The 25,895-nt window shown below is 41.1% G+C and overlaps 1 pseudogene; it reads left to right on the top strand.

The window, feature by feature from the left end:
- Window positions 1-13,202: 13,202 nt before the first annotated feature.
- LOC106584231 (leucine-rich repeat-containing protein 40-like) lies at window positions 13,203-19,300 on the top strand (annotated as a pseudogene).
- Window positions 19,301-25,895: the final 6,595 nt, after the last annotated feature.

The raw sequence follows: 25,895 nt of genomic DNA, 5'->3' as shown, positions 1-25,895 counted from the left end.
CGTGGACATATAAGAAAGAGTTCGGCTTTAGATATCGTTAACTTACGCCATATTTATTTTTATTTCATTATTGTTATGAGCAAATAATGTTTCTACAGACAAGGAGTATGTTGTTCGGATTTCCCCTCTCTGGTTTCTGAGAAGATTGGAATTTCAAAATAAGAACTACAACAAGTTGCCTTTATTTCACCTGAAATACAATGGCATTTATAAAATACTGCACAATTATATTTGTCTAAAACCCTTTCCAAATATTTATTTTCAAGTGTTTTTATTTATAATTTCTTAACCGAAAGAAGCTGGGCAATGCAATAGGCTGAACGTTCAATGCAGCTACCAGAATCCTACAACCAAGTTGCATAAATTATTGTTGATGTCCTTAATATCTGCAATTTGGAGTATAGAACATAATACATGATCAAAAATGATCATATTCGGTGGTTTCAACAGTTCTGACATACGGTGTATAACAGTGTAAAACTGAGGCTGATGGAAGACTGATCCTATTAAGGCCTGTGTATTATGTAGGCTACTGTGATTCACACACATTTGCTTGATTTGTCTGCAGAACAATTGTAAAAGTTTACCAAATAGAAAATAAAATGTAATTACAAATCAGAATTCACATCCAATCTGAAAATAAGAAGGGTCAAGAAGTTGTCAACTATCTCTGTGTAGGTATTTGGAAAAACCATGACCCTAAAACCACTAGATTAGATAATAGATAGATATAATAGTTTGATTATAAATACACCGCCAGACTGATTTCATGTTAAAGTAGTGACATAAAATAATAATGCGAGAAGTGAATGCCACATTCTGTAGTGCAGTAACATACTACATGTTTTATATTGCTGCCTTTATCTGTTCATTGGTGAATATAGAGTGCCATCTGCTGGTCTAGGAGGTATGGGACTGTGGAGATTATTCATTGTTAAGGATTGTTAGGGATGGATCGAAATTTACAGGATGGGAACCTTGAGGAAAATGGGGGAGGGTCATGCTTCTTCAATTTCAGTGAAGGGGAGGGTTTAGTATTTTTTAAATCTAGTCCAGGGGAGGGTCATGTAATTTGTAATTGATGAAATGTCTATATTTCTCAGTGTTTAAGAATTAGATGCTTATTAGGCTATATATCGATGTGTGCCCGATGCCACCCCTCATCTCTGATTCTGGGAACGCAATATCAAGTGCACCTATAGGCTATTTAGTGTGGTCTCAATCAAATGATCAATAGCCTATAGGCTAGTGCATGCTCGGAAAAGCACAGAGAAAAGTTATATTTCTAAGATAGCTGCTGGGATAGTGTAAATTATATATATTTTTTCAATTACCCTTATTTTAGCAGGTAAGTTGACTGAGAACACATTCCCATTTACAGCAACGACCTGGGGAATAGTAACAGGAGAGAGGAGGGGGGATGAATGAACCAATTGGAAGCTGGGGATGATTAGGTGGCCATGACGGTATGAGGACCAGATTGTAATTTCTGTCATTTGTGTGGTATTAAAAAAGCTTCTGTTAGTATGTAAAATGACATAGAATTGCAGGAATTTTTTATAAAAGGCCATTTTTTTCTCTGACCTGCAAGTACGATGATAGACTCATGCAATGTTTTTACCATAAAGGAGATCTTTCCACCCCTATTCTTGTCCACAGTGGTCTGCAAATCCACAACCTTCTGGCCCGCAGCCCTGTACACTATCAAAATTCCTGTGTTGCCATGTAATGCTTACAGAAAGAAGAACATTTTCCTAAACTGCGTATCTAAGCCTGTGGTCTGTCCATGAAGTGAGGGTAAATGGTAGGCCTGTTCTCTGATATCCACTTTGTGTTTTAGTTATTATTTTGGGTATTTTTTTTATTTTATATTTAACCTTTATTTAACTAGGCAAGTCAGGTAAGAACAAATTCTTATTTACAATGACGGTCTACACCGTCCAAACCCGATCGACACTGGGACAATTGTGCTCCGCCCAATCACGCCTGGATTCAAACCAGGGTGTCTGTAGTGATGCCTCTAGCACTGAGATGCAGTGTCTAAGACCGCTGCGCCATTCGGGAGCGAGGGTCACTACCTATTTACCTGATTCTACTTTTGGGTGACTGGCACAGACATGTGTTATGTTCAAAGCCTGCTTCCCAACCTGCTTGCCTTTGATTCCAGTGTTTAGTAGAGAGGGTAGTCTCCTCTGGAAAAAAGAGAAGGGAGCAGGATCTAAACTATTACGTTTGATATAGGTAGATCTCAGAATGAAACAGAATAAAAAATACAAACAAAATACACAGCAATATCCCAGCTACCGTTTTTGCTTTTCCATTGGTTCTGGGAACGAAGCCATAAGTTTCCTGACCGATAAAATGCTCTGAAAACGGAAGTGAACATTTCCCCTGTTCTGGGAACGTACATTTTTAGGTTGCCGGAAGGTTATGCTAACTTTTTACTATGGTTCTGAGAACAGAAATTTGAGATTATTCTTAGGTTTTTGAATAATTTAAAACTTTCACTGGATGTTTCAATAAGACTTTCAATAACACTGCTTGCTTAGTTGTTTTAGGCCCCTATAACATCCGTGAAATGTTTCCCTGATTCTCCGTTTCTCCGTTTTGTATTTCCAGTTTGAATTTTCTTTGAAGGGGGGGGGGGGTTTCTCTCAATCTCTCAATATCACGCTTTTTAAAGGAAAACAACAAAATGGGATGTTCTAAGTCCACAATAATGCTTAAACCACATCAGGGGACCACTTTTGGGATCTGGGAAATGTAGAATTTTGGGTGTAGTTACCCTTTCATGCATGTGCTCACCAGCCAGAGACCATTTTTTTGGTTAGAGGGGTTTCTGTAGCGCTAGTGTCATTTCAGAGTTTGCAGAACAAATGGCAACTAGATTGATACAAATAATCATGATATTATTCTGCCAGGTAGGCATAGGCTACTTTGTAGTTAACATTTCATTGAGAAGGTTTTTGGGAAAGCCTTTCCATCTACCAGCAGACCATTATCATTAGCATTATCGCTAGACATACGCGTGCACCAGACACAACACACACAGATGGGGGCATTCCTGTGCCGTTTCAGAAAAATACAAATCACTGATGCATTTTTTTCATGTCTTATGATTAACTTGGGCAAATTAACACATTTAGTTGATTTCCTAACAAGTTCAATACATTTTTGAATAGTACTCCCTGACAAAGGCCATGCAGCCAAAACACGTCAGGGTTTTAAACTTTGTTTCCATTGAACATGCCATACAAATAAAGGCATTTTAGTTAATTACTTGAAGAGTGCCTTGGTCCTCCTTTCTTTCTGATTACCAATTTACCACTTTTCCCAAAGAGCACCTTCTGTCTACCAAAACCTACTATAATGTACCTTAGCATTGCTTCCCTTCCTCCTCTTTTTCTACATTTTTTTATATTGTTGATTTTCGTTTTAATGTCTAGATTCCGTGATTACATCCGCAACGCGGATTTTATAAGGCCCTACTTTTTTAAACTCCAAGCACAGATAGCACACATAGCCATGAATCATGCAAACAAACACATTTATTTTTTTATTGTGGCACGGCATCATTGAGATTCAAACCTATGATGTTATCTAGCTGAATAAACTAAGTTTGAGCCTATTCCTGGAAACACTGAACCACTGTAGTTTACATCAATTCTAATTTCTAAAGTGGAAGTTGGAAAAGTTATATTTGAGTGTTTCAGTGAATGGTTAGTGAGGGAGGCCCTGCTCTCTCGCTTCCCCAGTTGTTTAGTTAATTTTCATTCCAATGTCCTTTGCATTAGCGTAGCCTCTCCTGTAGCCTGTCAACTATGTGTCTGTCTATCCCAGTTCTCTCCTCTCTGCACAGGCCACACAAACGCTTCACACCGCATGGCCGCTGCCACTCTAACCTGGTGGTCCCAGCGCGCACGACCCACGTGGAGTTCCAGGTCTCCGGCAGCCTCTTGAACTGCCGGTCTGCGGCCAACAAGGCAGAGTTCATCTCAGCCTATGCTACCCTCCAGTCCCTCAACTTCTTGGCGCTGATGGAAACATGGATTACCACAGAAAACACTGCTACTCCTACTGCTCTCTCCTCGTCTGACCATGTGTTCTCGCATACCCCGAGAGCATCTGGTCAGCGGGGTGGTGGCACTGGAATCCTCATCTCTCCCAAGTGGACATTCTCTCTTTCTCCCCTGACCAATCTGTCTATCTCCTCCTTTGAATTCCATGCTGTCACAGTCACTAGCCCATTCAAGCTTAACATCATTATCATTTATCACCCTCCAGGTTCCCTTGGAGAGTTCATCAATGAGCTTGACGCCTTGATAAGTTCCTTTCCTGAGGATGGCTCACCCCTCACAATTCTGGGTGACTTTAACCTCCCTACGTCTACCTTTGACTCATTTCTCTCTGCCTCCTTCTTTCCACTCCTCTCCTCTTTTGACCTCACCCTCTCACCGTCCCCACCTACTCACAAGGCAGGCAATATGCTTGACGTCATCTTTACTAGATGCTGTTCTTCTACTAATCTCACTGCAACTCCCCTCCAAGTCTCTGACCACTACCTTGTATCCTTTTCCCTCTCGCTCTCCTCCAACACTACTCACTCTGCCCCTACTCAAATGGTATTGCGCCGTCGCAACCTTCACTCTCTCGCTCCTGCTACTCTCTCTTCTTCCATCCTATCATCTCTTCCCTCTGTTCAATCCTTCTCCAACCAATCTCCTGATTCTGCCTCCTCAACCCTCCTCTCCTCCCTTTCTGCATCCTTTGACTCTCTATGTCCCCTATCCTCCCGGCCGGCTCGGTCCTCCCCTCCTGCTCCGTGGCTTGATGACTCATTGCGAGCTCACAGAACAGGGCTCCGGGCAGCCGAGCGGAAATGGAGGAAAACTAGCCTCCCTGCGGACCTGGCATCTTTTCACTCCCTCCTCTCCACATTTTCTTCCTCTGTTTCTGCTGCTAAAGCCACTTTCAACCACTCTAAATTCCAAGCATCTGCCTCTAACCCTAGGAAGCTCTTTGCCACCTTCTCCTCCCTCCTTCCTCCCTCTCACGTCACCCCGCTCCTCCGCACACTCCACTGGCTTCCAGTTGAAGCTCACATCTGCTACAAGCCCATGGTGCTTGCCTACGGAGCTGTGATGGGAACGGCACCTCCATACCTTCAGGCTCTGATCAGTCCCTACACCCAAAGAAGGGCACTGCGTTCATCCACCTCTGGCCTGCTCGCCTCCCTACCTCTGCGGAAGCACAGTTCCCGCTCAGCCCAGTCAAAACTGTTCGCTTCTCTGGCACCCCAATGGTGGAACAAGCTCCCTCACGACGCCAGGACAGCGGAGTCAATCACCACCTTTCGGAGACACCTGAAACCCCACCTATTTAAGATATACCTGGGATAGGATAAAGTAATCCTTCTAACCCCCCCCCCCAAAAAAAAGATATAGATGCACTATTGTAAAGTGGTTGTTCCACTGGATATCATAATTTCGCTCTGGATAAGAGCGTCTGCTAAATGACGTAAATGTAAATGTAAAAATGTTCTGTTCTCTATCCATGGAATTAGTCCACTGCACCACCAGGATGGAGCTAGCATGCCATGTTAGTGGGCAAGGCCAACACACATGAACACACTTAGCAAGATAGAGGAGTGAGAGTTTTGCTGACGGTGAGAACAAAATGTATGAATGAATGTGTTTTTTAATAACATTCTTAGAGCGTTCTTTGAAAGTTATTTATGTTTTCTTGTGGTTTTTATGGAAAATGTTCTTAATGTTCTGAGAACATTACTTTAATTAGAACCATGAGGAAACCTGCAGAAATAGTTATGCTGAAGAACTGAAATTCCCACAGAAGAATGTTGTTTCTTAATGTTCTCTGAACTATTTGAGAACATTCCCATGTCAAACCAGTTGGAGAACATTCCTAGAATATTACCAAACATGTAATTAAATGCAACCATGTTTAGACCTATAGGAAACGTTCTGTTAAAGTAATGAAATACCAAGAAAATAATGTTATTTTGTCATGTTCCTTAACATGTGGTGAGAATGTCCAAAGAACATTATGGAAAGGTTGCATGCAAAATAACCATAGGACAACCATGCTCTCACCAAGCGTTAAGAAACATATGCTTCTCAGAACATTATGTGCTACCTGGGATGGCTTGACTGAATATTGGGTAGATAAGATAAAGCCAAATGTTTTCATCTTTCCCATCAAAATCTGAGTGGAAAGCAAGGGGAGAAATAATAATGATTAGAGCAAATAAAAAATTATTTGTCACAAACCCCTGGTGCTCTCCATCTCTCTCCACGGTCATGGTAATGCTTTAGGAAATGATTAATTCCTCTTGGGAGACAGACAGCATTGGATTAGTTAACGATTGACAGGTATACAGCTCTTTGCTTCCAGCAGTTTACATGCAAACACTCCCGACTCTAGACTACAGGTGCAGTAAACCTAGTCCCAAATCTGGAGTCAGAGCTAGCTTTAAACTACAGTCAGGGGCAATTACTGTAGCCCTGCAAAAGTCACCACTCGAAATTGATTTAGTCAGGCTAGAGAGAAAACACATTTGGATGAGACATTCAAGACCTGTCTTTTATTCTGCCAACTGCAGTGAAAACAGTGTGTCTAAGGGGAATTAGAAATTACTCTGTGGCTTTCTCACAGCTTTCCCACAGCCCAGGTCCAACACACATACCTATATGTGACTGCATGACACTATATATGCTTGTTTTGGGTTATTATAGTATCTAACCAACTTCTTTCTCAGATTGTGGGAGGGAGCGTTGTTGGGGTTCAGGAATGGCATGAGAGGTGCTTGGAGAGCAGCCTGGGCTGCAGGTGTGTTCTGACAGAGTTTGGGCATTCTTCTTTGCTGCTTAAGCAGAAAAAACAACAGAAATGGAGTGAATTAAGACATATGCAGGTACTAACAGCCCCAAGAAGGTATTTCACATGGTACTTCAACCTTCTACAAGAGAGGTGGAGCTCACATGATGTCATGGCAATTAATGACATGTTTTAAAGGGGGAAAGCTTGGGAAACATGAAAGGCTGTAATATACATGACTATCTATTATTTTCCTTATGTACTAAAGCCTGAAGCTTTGATCCATAACAATTTAGGACAATTTATGTTAGACAAATGGTACATTACTTGTATTTCAGTATTCTATCAGTTAATTCAACTCATTGCTGCTTTTTGTAATAATGAAAAATCAACTACACTTATTGGTCAGACGCGAAAGGTAGGCTATTTCTCAGTATGGATGATTTATTGCATTGAACTTGGCAAAGTTTATCTGGCATCAGAGCAGCAACAAAGACTTGCCACAGTTTGATCTAGACAAGCAGTCAGTGTGAGCAGGGGGTTCAGTCAGAGACTCCATGATAACATTCACCGAAAGCACCTGGACTGTGCTTCAAGGTGTCAGATACCGCCACTCTGTACACTTAAGCAAACTGTGTTCCGCTCTTAGTCATCCCCAAATCCAGAGCAGTTCAAATAGTTTTGCAATCAAACGGCGGTCAACGAGTTCCCGTCACCACTGCAAATACCTATCCGAAACCAAGCACACTCCACTTCTGGCTGAGAAAGGACATGATTGAGTGCAAAGTGCAAAGAAGTTATGGGTCTGATTATAGTGGGTCAGATTTTCCACAATGATCATTCAATGTCATTATGAATTTGTGCATTTCTTGTCTCATTATCACAACCATTTCAGACTATGCAGTATGCATACAATTTCAATTCACCTCTGTGTCCTCAGTCCATTAAAGCCATCATGAATGTTTCTATGAAATGTACATTTAACCCTAAAACATAACTATTACATGTATTATTTGTCTATTTAGCAAAGGGAAAGAGACTTTCCACCCACAGATACCCTGTTGCCTTTCCAGCCAGTCTGCATTCCCGGGGGATGTGGCAAAACAAGCAAGTATAGTGTAGAGAATCATTGTGAAATATTTTATATATCTTTTCCATAACCAAAAATATTGTATTTTCAGCTGTTTTGAAGCTGGTGTACTAAATCAAAAGCAAAATCAAAACTTCTAAAAAGGACGCATAGAAATAGCGTACATAGAACAAATTTGCTAGCAATAAGAATGACAGATCTTCATTTTGTTGGGTCGACCAAAGAATCACATATTACAGCTTTAACCTATTTCTTAGGTTATTTTTGAGCATTTTGATATTGCCTATACGGCGCAAAATTGCTGGGACCATGGCTGGCAAGTGAGCTGCGTCACATAGTCTATGCCTAAAATAACATTGCGGGACTGCGGTTGGGTTCGGGACCAGTTCATGCAGTAGCGGGTGGGCGGGTGCGATATGAACAGTTGTGGGTGCAGGCGGGAGCAGGATGAATAAATCACAGACTTTTACTGTAACCTCCCTAGAGATTAAAGCTGTAAATATTGTGGAGTGTGTGCAGCAGCTTTTAGTTACCAGAGGTCGCTTTCATGCCGGCGTGACAAGCAATTTGAAACCACCAACACCATCAGTAATGAGTCCTAGACCACACTCCATCTTCCCCCATTACAAGACAGGAAATGTGTCACAGTCTGCCAGGCTAACCCCACAATCACTCGGCTTCCCCTTGGCTGCCATTAGTGTGCTGTCGGCTCAACAGGAGTTTAAGGGCTGTCAGCAGAGTAACCTTCCTTCAGACTTCATCAAGCAGCAACCTGTCCCTTTGGAAATGAAGCACATCCGAAATCCTGGTTTAAAAACTCAGCAAAATTCCTCTCCACTCCCATCACATCACAGAGTAGGCCTATCCCTCTCCCCTGTTTGTTAGCCGTCTACCTGCCTGGCCTTCGGCACTGCGGTCTTCTATTTAAATCATTCACCGTTCTCACACATGCCCTGACAAATACCACCATGAAGACCACAGAACAGGCCACTGTGGTCCATTTATACTGGCATGACATTATCCTTTTCCCTAATAGCTTAATCATCCCTACATTTCTCCCCTTCACAGTGCCATGTTGTGACATAGGTTTCGTGAAGTCTTGTAGAATCTTGCAGGCTTGTAGACTGAGAGCTAGGGGTAATTTCATTGGCAGGCGCAGGCCACACAATCTATACACACACAGACACACACACTGACCGAATATATACATTACAAGTGTATTGAGTTGCAAGACCTTACTCTCTTGGTCAGTGATTGCAAGGTGAGGGTGTGGGGTAAAGGATTAGTCCTTTAAAGCTAGAATCCGTAATTAAAACAATAAAGCGGTCTCCCCGCCCCTGGCTGGAGAAATGTAACCACTCTCAAATTCATGGCACTATGCATGAAATGACTGACCATCCATGATATAAATGTAGAATTGTAACCATGTTTTGAGGCTACACAGTGTTAGTTTACACTGTATACATTGTTTACAAACATTGGAGTAAAACAAATGTATATTTTGGGTTCTGATGGGGTATGACAGTTGAACTCAGCTCATGAGGCATTTATAATTTATATTCTTGAAGAATCAATGGGTATAAGTCAAAAAATGGATGACGCAACTAAGGATTATAACTTTAAGAAACTCAATACCTCACACAAAATTTGGTCAACGAGTTGGCATGGAGCAACCAACTCTAAGGAATTTAAGTGGACAATTACAAGTGTCTTCTATTAAACAGGATTGAAGATACCAGAAGCTTTGTGTTGTGAAAAACAATGAAGCTATACATTATTCTTCATCTTCTTCTGTGGGGTTTAACGGCGGTTGGCATCCAATATGTTGCATTACCGCCACCAACTGGACTGGATCTTCCTCCTACACACTGCTGCTATATGACAATATGCTTGGCACCTGAAACACCATAATGGGTTTGGCACAAAAGCTTGCACAGGATAAGTGATATAAAGTGCCTTCAGAAAGTATTTTCACCCATTTACTTTTTGCTAATTGTGTTGTGTTACAGCCTGAATTTAAAATGTATTAAATTCTGATTTTGTGTTACTGGCCTACACATAGTACCCCTTAATGTCAAAGGGGAATTATATACAGTGTCTTCAGAAAGTACTCAGACCCATTGGCTTTTTTCACATTTTGTTGCGTAACAGCCTTATTCCAAAATGTATAACATGTTTTTTGTTCATCAATCTACACACAATACCCCATAACAACACATAGTACCCCTTAATGTCAAACAAGTTACTAGACATTTTTGCGACTTAAAAATAAAAACAGAAATATTTTATTTACGTAAGTATTCAGACCCAAAATTGAGCTCAAGGGCATCCTGTTTCCATTGATCATCCTTGAGATGTTTCTACAACATGATTGGAGTCCATCTGTGGCCAATTTAATTGATTGGACATGTTTTGGAAAGGCACACAAGAACACAGTGGCCTCGATCATTCTTAAATGGAAGAAGTTTGGAACCACTCGTCCTAGAGCTGGCCGCCCCGCCAAACTGAGCAATTGGGGGAGAAGGGCTTTGGTGAGGGAGGTGACCAAGAATCCGATGGTCACTCTGACAGAGCTCCACAGTTCCTCTGCGGCGATGGGAGAACCTTCCAGAAGGATAACCATCTCTGCAGTACTCCACCAATCAAGCCTTTATGGTACAGTGGCCAGATGGAATCTACTCCTCTATAAAAGGCACATGACAGCCAACTTGGAGTTTGCCAAAAGGCACCTAAAGGACTCTCTGACCATGACAAACAAGATTCTCTAGTCTTTTCCCTTTAATTGAACTCTTTGGCCTGAATGCCAAGTGTCACGTCTGGAGGAAACCTGGCACCATCTCAAAGGTGAAGCATGGTCGTGGCAGCATAATGCTGTGGGGATTTTTTTCAGGGGCAGGGACTGTGAGACTAGTCAGGATCGAGGGAAAGATGACGGAGCAATCTACAGACAGATCCTTGAAGAAAACCTGCTCCAGAGCGCTCAGGACCTCAGACTGGGGCGAAGGTTCACCTTCCAATAGGACAACGACCCTAAGCACATAGCCAAGACAACGCAGGAGTGGCTTCAGGACAAGTCTCTGAAGTCCTTGACTGGCCCAGCCAGAGCCCGGAATTGAACCCGATCGAACATCTCTGGAGAGACCTGAAAATAGCTGTGCAGCGACGCTCCCATCCAACCTGATATAGCTTGAGAGGATCTGCAGAGAAAGATGGGAGAAACTCCCCAATTACAGGTGTGCACAGCTTTTAGCGTAATACCAAAGAAGACTTGAGGCTGTAATCGCTGCCAAAGGTGATTCAACAAACTACTGAGTAAAGGGTCTGAATACTTACAGTATGTAAACGTGATATTTACTTATTTTTTGTAATACATTTAAAAAAATATATATGGGGTATTGTGTTTAGATTGATGAGGGAAAAAACAATTTCATCCATTTTAGAATAAGGCTGTAACGTAACAAAATATGGAAAAAGTCAATTGATCTGAATACTTTTCGAATGCACTGTATTTAGAAATGTTTACAAATTCATAAAAAATGAAAAGCTGAAAGGTCTTGAGTCAATAAGTATTCAACCCTTTTGTTATGGCAAGCCTAAATAAGTTCAGGAGTAAAAATGTATTTAACAAGTCACATAATATATTGCATGGACTCACTCTGTTTGCCATTATAGTGTTTAAGATGATTTTTGAATGACTACCTCATCTCTGTACCCCACACCTACAATTATCAGCCTTTTCAGTTGACCAGTGAGGTTTTCGAAAGAAGGGCACCTATTGGTAGATGGGTAAAAACAGCAACATTGAATATCTCTTTGAGTATGGTGAAGTTATTAATTACAATTTGGATGGTGTACCCAGTCATTACAAAGATGCAGGTGTCCTTTATCAAAGTGTATTTACAACGTGCGCAGGATACAACAGGTGTAAACAGTATAGTGAAATGCTTGATTGCAAGCTCCTCAACGATGTCGTGTAAAATAAATGCACACGAGAAATAAAAAGTACACATGAGGACAAAATAAATACATACGACAATTTACACTATATCCAAGGTCAATATCAGTACCAATAAATGAAAGGGATACTGGTTGCAGTTGTGTAATCAGGGTAATTAAAGTGACTGAGCAGCAGAATCAATATAACAAATGGCAACAGCAGCAAATATGGTGATTTTGTGTTTGCATGTGTGGTTGTGTACAGTATGCGTGATTGTGTGTGTGTGTGTGTAGTGTGAGTGTGTGTGTTTGGGTGCCCGATGTGGGTGTGGATGTGTACGTAGAGTCTATGAATGTAAGGAGGAGGTAAGTAAACTGGCATTGTGGTGTCATGACAACAACCTGTCTCTCAACTTCAGCAAAACAAAGGAGTTAATTGTTGACTTCAGGAAGCAGAGGGAACATGCCCCGATCCGCATCAACGGGACTGCAGTAGTGAGAGTCACGAGTTTTAACCTCTCTGGGATAGGGGGCGATATTTTCACTTCCGGATGAAAAGCATGCCCAAAGTAAACTGCCTGCTACTCAGGCCCAGAAGCTAGGATATGCATATTATTAGTAGATTTGGATAGAGAACACTCTGAAGTTTCTAAAACTGTTTGAATGATGTCTGTGAGTATAACAGAACTTATTTGGCAGGCAAAACTCAGAGGACAAACCAACCAGAATTTTGTTTTTGAGGTCACTCTCTTTTCAATGGGATTTCTATGGAGATCTAGATTTCTAAGGCACTTGCTTGCAGTTCCTATTGCTTCCACTGGATGTCAACAGTCTTTAGAAATTGGTTGATGTTTTTCCTTTGTGTAATGAAGAAGTATTGCTGTTCCGAACAAGGGTCGAGTGAAGTGTACTGTTTGTTAGAGGCGCGTGACCTGAAAGCATGCTCCACTTTGTTTTCGTCCGGTATTGAACGCAGTTTATCCCGTCTTAAATTTTATTGATTATTTACATAAAAACCTAAAGTTGTATTAGGAAAGTTCTTTGAAATGTTTGGACAAAGATTACAGGTAACTTATGAGATAGCGTCCCACAAATCCCAGAGAGGTTCCTCAGCGTCCACATCACCGAGGACTTATCATGGACCAACAACACCACCACTCTTGTCAAGAGGGCGCAACAGTGTCTCTACTTCCTAAGGTGGCTGAAGAAATTTTGCATGCCGCCCCGGATCCTCTACATATATTACCGCTGCACCATCAAGAGCATTCTGACCAGCTGCATCACAGCCTGATATGTGAATTGTATCGTCCACGACCGCAAGGCCCTCCAGCGGGTGGCGAAGATGGCCCAGTACATCACGGGGACCGTGCTCCCACCGATCCAGGACATAAACTCAAAACGGTGCCTGAGGAAGGCATGCAGCATCATCAAGGACCCCACATACCCCAGCCACAAGCTGTTGTCTCCCTTATCATCAGGCAGACGGTATCCGACAATGAGGTCTGATACCAAAATGCTCAGAGACAATTTCTGTCCACAAGTCATCAGACTGCCGAACACTTGAACTGGACTGACCACCTGCTCTGATTCTCTGCACCTTAGCACAAAGGCACACACCCACACACAGACACACAGACAGACACACACACACAGACACACATACACACACAGACATACACACATACTGTATACTGTACATTGACGCTACACACACATCACAACTGCTGCTACCAGACTCTTATTAGTCTGCTCCGTTGTTTATTGTTGTTTGCATTGTCGAGAAGGGACCTGCAAGTAAGCAACTCGTTGGACGATGTATACCGACTAATAAAACTTGAAACTTACAGTGCCTTCAGATATGACTCATACCCCTTGACGTATTTCACATTTTCTTGTGTTACAGCCTTGATTAAATATATTTTTGCATCACCCATCTACACCCAATACCCCATAATGACAAAACGAAAATAACATGTTTCTAGAAATGTTTGCAAATTTATTGAAAATGAAATACAGAAATATCTCATTTACGTAAGTATTCACACCCATGAGTCTATAATTTTAGAATCACCTTTGTCAGTGATTACACATGTGAGTCTTTCTGGGTGAGTCTTTCTAAGAGCTTTGCACACCTGCATTGTACAATTTTTGCACATCGTTATTTTTAAAATTCTTCAACCTCTGTCAAGTTGGTTGTTAATCATTGTTAGACAGCAATTTTCAAGTCTTGTAATAGATGTTCAAGCCAATTTAAGTCAAACCTGTAACTAGGCAACTCAGGAACATTTAATGTTGTCTTTGTAAGCAACTCCAGTGTATATGTGGCCTTGTGTTTTATGTTATTGTTTTGCTGAAAGGTGACTTTGTCTCCCAGTGTCTGTTGGAAAGCAGACTGAACCAGGTTTTCCTCTAGAATTTTGCCTGTGCTTAGCTCTATTCCATTTGTTTTTATCCTAAAAAACTCCCTAGTTCTTGCCAATGACAAACATACCCATAACATGATGCAGCCACCACCATGCTTGAAAATATGAAGAGTGGTACACAGTGATCAAATCAAATCGTATTAGTCACATGCGCTGAATACAACAGGTGTAGACCTTACAGTGAAATGCTTACTTAACCAACAATGAAGTTTCAAAAAATATGGACAAGAATAAGAGATAAAAGTAACAAGTAATTCAAGAGCAGCAGTAAAATAAGAATAGTGAGACTATACACAGGGGGGTACCGATACAGAGTGTGCGGGGCCACCGGTTAGTTGAGGTGGTATGTACATGTAGGTAGAGTTATTAAAGTGACTATGTATAGATGACAACAGAGAGTAGCAGTGGTGTGTTGTGTTGGATTTGCCCCAAACATAATGCTTTGTATTCAGGACATAAAATTCATATCTTTAAAAGAGGTGTCAAAGTAGATTCTAGGGAAGGATTTAGAACAGAAAAAGAGGAACCGGCTGCTGTCCCTTATGGATTGTTGAAAACCACCAGAAAAAGCAGGCAACTGAATTTATCTGAGCCAAGGGTGACTGAAGGTAACTGTCTGGGTAGAAACAGTGCCTACCCACTGGGCAAACACTGGTTGAATCAATGTTGTTTCCACATCAATTCAATAAAATGACATTGAACCAACGTGGAATAGACATTGAATTGACATCTGCGCCCAGTGGGTAGTTGTCATGACATATCATTAAAAAGGGTAGCTATGGTATTGGTTGGTGGTTGACTGATGACCACTTGAATGCTAACTATTCTCCCACTATTCTGCGTTTGTAGTCCCACAAAGTGTGTGGAGGCTGAACTTGGACACACCTGAAGAGGCCAAACAGAACCTGTCCTTTGGGGCAGATGTCCGCTGGTGGGACCAGACAGATCTCACCAAGCTGCTTCTCTCTTCAAACATGCTGGAAGTTTTATCAGAGGATGTGGGTATTCTTTTTTTCTGAAGTTTTTTGTGTTGTCTGATTTAAAAAAAGTGATAGACTAGAGTAGACCCTTTCAAAGCTTGAATGGAAGGTCTATGCGCTCAAGAGTTATGGGAGAAACATAATTTGATAAGTTTGATGTTTATGATGACCCTTTGACATTCTATCCTGTATTCTGCTTTCCCGTTGTCCGTGATGATCAGCTTACCTCTTTACCCAAATCTATTGGAGAGTTGGAAAATCTTCAGAAACTCAGTCTGAGGTATGGAAGGATTTTTCACATCCTATTGTCAACTAAAGTTACTCAACATATGAGAAATGCCACAAGACAAAGTTCCATTATAAAGAAAAACAAGGTCTCTTTTCTCTATAGGCCTGGTCTCTCTGGTCCAGTCACAACAAACTGAAATAGTTTGGAGGAGGAGTTATGCAGTGGTGTAAAAATTACCCAATTGTCATGCTTGAGTGAAAATAAAGATGCCTTAATAGAAAATGACTCAAGTAAAAGTGAAAGTCATCCAGCAAAATACTACAGTACTTGAGTAAAAGTCTAAAAGGATTTGGTTTTAAATATACTTAAGTATCAAACGTAAATGTAATTGCTAAAATACACTTAAGTATCAAAAGTAAAAGTATAAATCATTTTACTTTCTTTATATTAAGAAAACCAGATGGCGCAATTTTTTTATATATATATATATATTTTTTTTCGATAACCAGGGGCACACCAACAATCAGACATAATTTACAAACGAAGCATTTGTGTTTAGTGAGTCAGCCAGATCAAAGGCTGTAGAGATGACCAGGGATGTTCTCTTGATAAGTGTGTGAATTGGGCCGTTCCGGTCCTTTTGGGTGTCAGGGAAAATGTATGGAGTAAAAAGTAAAAAAAACAAATATTTAGGAATGTAGTGAAAGGAAAAGTAATGTTGTCAAAAATATAAATAGTAAAGTACAGATACCCCAAAAAATGACTAAAGTATTTTTTACTTAGTTTGAAGAACGTCTCCAGCTGCAGCAGAATCCACTGGAGGAGCTGCCAGAAGGAGTGGGACAGCTCACTAACCTGGATGACATCGTAAGCTCAGAATCGGGCTTAAAACACTATTGAAAAAAAGATGAAGGAGAAAACGTGTTAAGGTAACAAAGTGATTATCTTAGACGAACTCTTTGGATTATCCTCGCTGACTTGTTTTTCTATTGTTGGTGAAAGGATCTTTGCAACAACCAGCTTACTGCTGTCCCTGACAGTCTGGGCAACTTGAATCATCTGGTGAAGCTGAACCAACCTCTCTAACAACAAGCTGAAGAACATTCCCTCAGGAATCATTGTCATGGAAAGTAAGACAACATTAGCAGCAAGTTTTTGCTTTCTTTGTTGTTTAGTCTTTCTATATATTGTCTGCCGGATGGACATGGGTGCGTCCACTTCAATATTCTTGTCATAAACATGGCTGTAGCATAACATCCTGTGTGAATGCCTCCACAGATTGGACTGCACACATAATCAGCTTGAGAGCATACCTCCAGTCTTGTCTCAAATGGTGTCTCTAGACCAGCTCTGTCTGAGACAAAACAAACTGCTCTTTCTTCCTGAACTGCCCTCCTCAAGGATCAAGATAAGGATACTGATGGTCAGGTTTCCTCGATGAAGAGCTTTTGAATCTCAATGAGATCACCTGTATGAATTATTTGTAAATTAATAAGTGGCCTATGCAATCTCTGACAGCTTTATATCACCTGTCTGGTAGGAGCTGCATGTTGGTACCCACTTGGCACAGACGTCAGTTCAACGTCTATTTCGTGTTAATTCAACATTATTTCATTGAAATGACGTTGGAACAACATTGACTCAACCAGTGTGTGCCCTGTGGGTTATAACCAGATTGAGGTGGAGGCAGAGCACGTGAAACACCTGAACACTCTTAGTGAATTGGAGCTGAGGGACAACAAGGTAAAGAGTGTCCCTGAGGAAATCACACTACTCCAAGGCCTGGAGTGCCTAGACCTAATCAACAATGACATCAGCAGGTACGTTTGCCTGATCTGATCTCCCCTGGTCTCTCCTCAGTGCATACTATACTCTTTCACCTGTGCACATAACACAAGTGAAATACCAACAACACTAACAAGTCAAAACACCCCAAAATGTCCTGTGTAGTGTTTAACTGCCTGGAGCTATAATTGAGTGTTGTTGATTTTCTACTGTATGTCTTCCTTGTATGTGTGAGCCAGTCTGCCAGCTGCCCTTGGCCTAATGCTCAGACTGAATATCCTGACCCTGGAGGGCAACCCTCTGAGACACATCCACGGCGACCTCCTGACTGTGAGGACGACATCTCATTACCTTCTCGAAGCTACTGCTCATCAATGTCCTGTTTGTTTTACCAATGCAGTAGAACCTCAATGTTGAGTTTCAATGTAGCCAATTCAGACTCTGTGATCTGATTATTTTTGTCTACTTCACAGAAAAGAACCAATAAACTGCTGAAATACTTGAGGGGTTGAATAAAAGGTACAAGTATGTTTCACAGTCTTTTTCTGTCTATGCAAAAGGACATGTTCTCGTAATCACTGACTAGACCATTTTATTTACTTTGTAAGGTTTTGTGGAGAGGCCACTTTTCATTTACTAGACTGTCTCGTATCACTGGACAGATTTTTTTCTTCTTCGTTTTGATCTAAAGAGGATCCAGATGGCAACAGAGATGAGCCTGACACTGCTCAGTCAAGCAAAGATCAACGTGCACGCCATTAAAACACTGAAGATTTTGGACTACACGTGTGAACTATTGTTTTGTGGCCGTGTTTGAAGCTCTGTTTTTAAGACATTTTGGGAAAGTTAAAAACTCAAACGTTCTACCACAAAATGATACTGCAATGCCATAGCATTGCTTAGTCACACTTTGAGCATAGTTGTGATGTAAGTAGTGCTGTCAGTAAACTGTTGTTTTGTGTGTGTGACCCTGGTCCCAGTGACAAGCAGGCAGTGTGTGTTCCTGATGACCTGTTTAATGCTGTGGACAGTGAGCCCATTGCCAGTGTCAACTTCAGCAAGAACAAGCTGGCTGCAGTGCTTCCTAGGTACTCTGCTTATATCAGTGACTTCACACCACAGTCCGGGCCTCTGGAGGAAAAACACAAACAGTGTGGTAAGAATCACAACACTCTGAAAAGTTATCACAGTTGAAAAAGCCATTGTTGATAGAGAATGTCAGCTAACTGTTGTAATGACATTGTTGGATGTGTTTGAGGGAGCCTCTGCTTGGTCTTCACGATTGTGAAGATGAAGGACTCTGTCTCTGACATCACACTGTCATTCACCAGGTAAGCACTCAGATCTTAAAGTTTCAAAGTTTATTTATCAGATGGACAGGATACAGCAGGTCCAAAACAGTACAGGGAAAATCTTACATTAAAGGGATATAATCATCGTAATAGACACATGTAATGAGTTATACTGATGATTCATTTGACATATCATATTTTGACAGGTTTTAAGTTGTTCCGGAGGTGCTGTACCAGGTTCCAACCCTGGAGACCATTCTGATCAGTAGCAACCAGGTGGTAGCCATCGACCGACTGCAGCTCAAAGCTTTAGACAAGCTGTCCACTCTGGACCTGCAGAATAATTACATCATGCAGGTGCCACCTGAACTTGGCAACTGCACCAGCCTGAGGTAGGGACCAGGATGTGACACTGGGTTTAGGGATCACTATATTTGGGTCAGGTGTGGTGTTGAATAGCAATCAGAAAAGGTATGAGCTTTAGGACATCCATATATGTCTTGGTCTATATACTGTAGTTGTGATTATGTCTGAGCTGTTGCTGTCCAGAGAGAAGGATGTACTGGCTTGAAGCTGGCTTGAATCTGGTCTCTCACTCATGTCTCCCTTGTCTTCCCCTCAGGGCCCTCATGCTGGATGGAAATCCTTTCCACAACCCCAGAGCAGCCATCATAGCCAGAGGAAATGATGCTGTTCTTGAGTATCTTCGAAGCAGGATCCCTTCATGGTGAACTGCTACAACACTCAAAATGAGATAGGTGAGAAAATAACATTTGATGATTAATCAGTGTACGATTTTTCCTTGAAACTTACTGCATTTATTTTGACATTGGAGCCTATGATTTGAAGCGTAACTTATCTTGTTGTTTGTTGAACGACAACTACAGGGAGACCCTGCTGTAATATTGTTTACAAGATCATCAACCAATAGCAATGTTTCGTGGCATTCCAAACTGAAAAGTCTGTCTTAGTGTGGCTTATTTTTCTCAAAATGTGTACTAGCAAGCTTATTCTTTTGTAAAATGTTGCATTCAATGTTTCAGAACATAATGCATGGGTTTACTTTTGAATGTATGGTTATTGTAAGATAATCTGATACATTTCTACTGATTTACCTTGACCTGTTTGATACTCAGATCCAGACAGACTTTTTAAATGTTCTATAATTCTCAAGAATGAATTTCTAATGACACTGTGGAGATACACTGAGTGTACAAATTAGGAACACCTGCTCTTCCCATGACATAGACTGACCAGGTGAATCCAGGTGAAAGCTATGATCCCTTATTGAAGTAACCTGTTAAATCCATTTCAATCAGTGTAGATGAAGGGGAGGATATGGGTTAAAGAAGGATTTTTAAGCCTTGAGACAATTGAGACATGGATTGTGTATGTGTGCCATTCAGAGGGTGAATGGGCAAGAAAAAATATTTAGGTGCCTTTAAAACAGGGTATGTTAGAAGGTGCCAGGCAGTTTGAGTATGTCAACAACTGCAATCCTGCTGGGTTTCTCAAGCGCAACAGTTTCCCGTGTGTCAAGAATGGTCCACCACTCAAAGGACATCCAGCCAGCTTGACACAACTGTGTGAAGCATTGGAGTCAGCATGGGCCAGAATCCCTGTGGAATGCTTTCAACACCTTGTAGAGTCCATGCATCGACGAAGTAAGGCTGTTCTGAGGGCAAAAGGGGTTCCAACTCAATATTAGGAATGTGTTCCTAATGTTTTGTACATTCAGTGTATATTTGATTGTTTACAGTACCTTTTAGCCTACATTTTTGGGGGGAATTTGTCTTCTTCAGTCACTTTCGAACAACTATATGGATTCAAATCCAACCACATTAAAAGTGCACAAGGCAGTGGTGTGGTTGGTGCTTTGATCCTTTGTTAGTGTTGTCTTTATTCTTTTTCTAAACGGTATCACATGTGATACAACACCACCTAGTGGTAATGAAGTGCAGTGTGGAGGGCCTTATCATATAAACATCTCACAAACATACACATACAACTGCATTATATGAATATGTTCAAATGAACTTCATAATGTACAGTAGGGGAAAGAAATACTGTTTTTGATATGATCATTGTACAATATAAAGACCACAGAGGACCATGAGAATAACAAGTGACATTTTTATTATTTGTACAATATACTTTCATACATTATTCAAAACACTTCTTAAATACTGAAAAAATTTACATCCAAAGCCGAAAATGGCTCTATTATTTGCTGCACAACAATTTTTGTTCAATTTTAAATATTATTTATAAAAATGTATCTTAAATATTTACAGATAGCATCTGCAAAATGCATTCTAAATCCCCCCCCACACACACACACATACATACATATATATATGTACATATATATATACACACATATACATATATATATATATATGTACATATATATATATACACACATATATATATATACATATATATATATAGTACCAGTCAAAAGTTGACACACCTACTTATTCCAGGGGTTTTCTTTATCTTTACTATTTTCTACATTGTAGAGTCATAGTGAAGACATCAACATTATTAAATAACACATATGGAATCATGTAGTAACCAAAAAAGTGTTAAACAAATGAAAATAGATTTTATATTTGAGATTCTTCAAAGTAGCCACCCTTTGCCTTGATGACGGCTTTGCACACTCTTGGCATTCTTTCAACCAGCTTCATGAGGTAGTCACCTGGAATACATTTCAATTAACATATGTGCCTTGTGGAAATTAATTTGTGGAAATTCTTTCCTTCTTAATTCGTTTAAGCCAATCAGTTGTGTTGTGACAAGGTAGGGGCACTGACAGAGATGGCCGCATCGCGTTCTTTTTTAATGTATTATTTCTTACATTGTTACCCCAGGAAATCTTAAGTTTGATTACATACAGCTAGGAGGAACTATTGGATATAAGAGCAAAGTCAACTTACCAACATTACAACCAGGTATATGACTTTCCCGAAGCGGATCCACTGTTTGGTCCACCACCCAGGACAATGGATCAGATCCCAGCTGGTGACCCAAAACAACGGCGCCGCAGGAGGGGCAGAAGAAGCGGTCTTCTGGTCATGCTCCGTACACGGGCACATCGCGCACCGCTCCCGAGTTTACTACTCGCCAACGTCCAGTCTCTTGACAACAAGGTAGACGAAATCCGAGCAAGGGTTGCCTTCCAGAGAGACATCAGAGATTGTAACATTTTTTGTTTCACGGAAACGTGGCTCACTCGAGACACGCTATCGGAGTCGGTACAGCCACCTGGTTTCTTCACGCATCGCGCCAACAGAAACAAACATCTCTCTGGTAAGAAGAAGGGTGGGGGGGTATGCCTTATGATTAACGAGACGTGGTGTGATCATAACAACATAGAGGAACTCAAGTCCTTTTGCTCACCTGACCTAGAATTCCTTACAATCAAATGTCGACCGCATTATCTACCAAGAGAATTCTCTTCGATTTTAATCACAGCCGTATATATCCCCCCCCCCCCAAGCAGACACATCGATGGCCCTGAATGAACTTCATTGGACTCTATGTAAACTGGAAACCACATATCCTGAGGCTGCATTCGTTGTAGCTGGAGATTTTAACAAGGCTAATCTGAAAACAAGACTCCCTAAATTTTATCAGCATATCGAATGCGCTATCCGAGCGGAAAAAATCCTGGACAATTGTTACTCTAACTTCCGCGACGCATACAAAGCCCTGCCCCGCCCTCCTTTCGGAAAATCTGACCATGACTCCATTTTGTTGCTCCCAGCCTATAGACAGAAACTAAAAAAGGAAATGCCCATGCTCAGGTCTTTTCAATTCTGTTCCGACCAATCTGATTCCACGCTTCAAGATTGCTTCGATCACGTGGACTGGGATATGTTCTGCAAAAGCGTCGGACAATAACATTGATGAATACGCTGATTCGGTGAGCGAGTTTATTAGCAAGTGCATCGGTGATGTTGTACCCACAGCAACTATTAAAACCTTCCCCAACCAGAAACCGTGGATTGATGGCAGCATTCGTGCAAAACTGAAAGCGCGAACCACTGCTTTTAAATCAGGGCAAGGCGACCGGAAACATGACCGAATACAAACAGTGTAGCTATTCCCTCCGCAAGGCAATCAAACAAGCTAAGCGTCAGTATAGAAGCAAAGAAGAGTCGCAATTCAACGGCTCAGACATGAGAGGTATGTGGCAGGGTCTACAGTCAATCACGGACTACAAAAAGAAAACCAGCCCCGTCGCAGACCACGATGCCATGCTCCCAGACAAACTAAACAACTTCTTTGCTCGTTTTGAGGACAATACAGTGCCAACAACACGGCCCGCTACCAAAACTTGCAGGCTCTCCTTCACCGCAGCCAACATGAGTAAAGCATTTAAACGCGTTAACCCTCGCAAATGTGCTTTCACCGAAAAGCTATTTTAAAATCGGACATATCGATTGCATAAAGGAGTTCTGTATCTATAATTCTTAAAATAATTGTTATGTTTTTTGTGAACGTTTATCGTGAGTAATTTAGTAAATTCACCGGAAGTGTTCGGTGGGAATGCTAGTCACATGCTAGTCACATGCTAATGTAAAAAGCTGGTTTTTGATATAAATATGAACTTGATTGAACAAAACATGCATGTATTGTATAACATAATGTCCTAGGAGTGTCATCTGATGAAGATCATCAAAGGTTAGTGCTGCATTTAGCTGTGGTTTTGGTTTTTGTGACATTATATGCTAGCTTGAAAAATGGGTGTCTGATTATTTCTGGCTGGGTACTCTGCTGACATAATCGAATGTTTTGCTTTCGTTGTAAAGCCTTTTTGAAATCGGACAGTGTGGTTAGATTAACGAGAGTCTTGTCTTTAACCTCTATGGGACCGGCGGGACGAATTCGTCCCACCTACGTAACAGCCAGTTGAATCCTGTGGCGCGATTTTCAAAACCTTTGAAATGCTATTACTTCAATTTCTCAAACATATGACTATTTTACAGCTATTTAAAGACAAGACTCTCGTTAATCTAACCACACTGTCCGATTTCAAAAAGGCTTTACAACGAAAGCAAAACATTAGATTATGTCAGCAGAGTACCAAGCCAGAAATAATCAGACACCCATTTTTCAAGCTAGCATATAATGTCACAAAAACCCAGAAGACAGCTAAATGCAGCACTAACCTTTGATGATCTTCATCAGATGACAACCCTAGGACATTATGTTATAGAATACATGCATGTTTTGTTCAATCAAGTTCATATTTATATCAAAAACCAGCTTTTTACATTAGCATGTGACGTTCAGAACTAGCAAATTCCCCGCAAACTTCCGGGGAATTCGCTAACAATTTACTAAATTACTCACGATAAACGTTCACAAAAAGCATAACAATTATTTTAAGAATTATAGATACAGAACTCCTCTATGCACTCGATATGTCCGATTTTAAAATAGCTTTTTGGTGAAAGCACATTTTGCAATATTCTAAGTACATAGCCCAGGCATCACAGGCTAGCTATTTAGACACCCGGCAAGTTTAGCACTCACCAATATCAGATTTACTATTATAAAACTTTGATTACCTTTTGTTGTCTTCGTCAGAATGCACTCCCAGGACTGCTACTTCAATAACAAATGTTGGTTTGGTCCAAAATAATCCATCGTTATATCCGAATAACGGCGTTTTGTTCGTGCGTCCCAGACACTATCTGAAATGGTAAATCAGGGTCGCGCGCATGGCGCAATTCGTGACAAAAAAAATCTAAATATTCCATTACCGTACTTCGAAGCATGTCAACCGCTGTCTAAAATCCATTTTTATGCCATTTTTCTCGTAAAAAGTGATAATATTCCGACCGGGAATGTCCATTTAGCTAAACAGAGGAAAGTAAACAAAGCTTTCTGTCGACGCGGGCACGAGCCTGAGTCTCACAGTACTGTAACCAGCCACTACCCAAACGCGCTACTTTTTTTCAGCCAGAGCCTGCAAAGCCACGATTCAGCTTTTTACCGCCTTCTGAGACCCTATGGCAGCCGTAGGAAGTGTCACGGGACAGCTAAGATCCCCACTCTTCAATAAACAGAGACAAGAAGAACGACACCTTGTCAGACAGGCCACTTCCTGCATGAAACCTTCTCAGTTTTTTGCCTGCCAAATGAGTTCTGTTATACTCACAGACACCATTCAAACAGTCTTAGAAACTTTAGGGTGTTTTCTATCCATATGTAATAAGTATATGCATATTCTAGTTACTGGGTAGGAGTGGTAACCAGATTAAATCGGGTACGTTTTTTATCTGGCGGTGTAAATACTGCCCCCTAGCCCTAACAGGGTCTTTAAAATGGTGTAAAATAGTCATATGTTTGAGAAATTCAAGTAATAGCATTTCTAAGGTATTTGAATATCGCGCCACGGGATTTCACTGGCTGTTGACTAGGGTGGGACGCTAGCCCAGAGAGGTTAAGTGGTATGATGAAACTGGCTCGCATGAGGACCGCCACATGAAAGGAAGACCCAGAGTTACCTCTGCTGCAGAAGATAAGTTCATTAGAGTTACCAGCCTCAGAAATCTGCAATTAACTGCACCTCAGATTGCACCTCACAGAGTTCAAGTAACAGACACATCTCAACATCAACTGTTCAGAGAAGACTTTGTGAATCAGGCCTTCATGGTCGAATTGCTGCAAAGAAACCACTACTAAAGGACACCAATAATAATAAGAGACTTGCTTGGGCCAAGAAACACAAGCATTGGACATTAGACCTGTGGAAAACTGCCCTTTGGTCTGATGAGTCCAAATTTGAGATTTTTGGTTCCAACTGCAGTGTATTTGTGAGACGCAGAGAAGGTGAGCGGATTATCTCCACATGTGTGGTTCCCACCGTGAAGCATGGAGGAGGTGTGATGGTGTGATTTTGAATTAGAGGCACACTTAACCAGCACGGCAACCACAGCATTCTGCAGCGATACGCCATCCCATCTGGTTTGCGCATAGTGGGACTATCATTTTTTTTTCAACAGGACAATGACCCAACACACCTCCAGGCTGTGTAAGGATTATTTGACCAATAAGGAGAGTGATGGAAAAGCAGCCAACAAGTGCTCAGCATATGTGGGAACTCCTTCAAGACTGTTGGAAAAGCATTCCAGGTGAAGACAAGGGTGTGCAAAGCTGTCATCAAGGCAAAGGGTGGCTACTATGAAGAATCTCAAATATAAAACATATTTTTACTTGTTTAACACTTTTTTGGTTACTACATGATTCCATGTGTGTAATTTCGTAGTTTTGATGTCTTCGCTACAATTTAGGAAATTGTAAAAATAA

Source organism: Salmo salar, chromosome ssa23 (genome assembly GCF_905237065.1).
Source record: "Salmo salar chromosome ssa23, Ssal_v3.1, whole genome shotgun sequence".
NCBI classification, from domain to species: domain Eukaryota; kingdom Metazoa; phylum Chordata; class Actinopteri; order Salmoniformes; family Salmonidae; genus Salmo; species Salmo salar.
The sequence above is the reverse complement of the archived record's forward strand: the minus strand, read 5'-3'. Positions and strand labels throughout refer to the sequence as shown.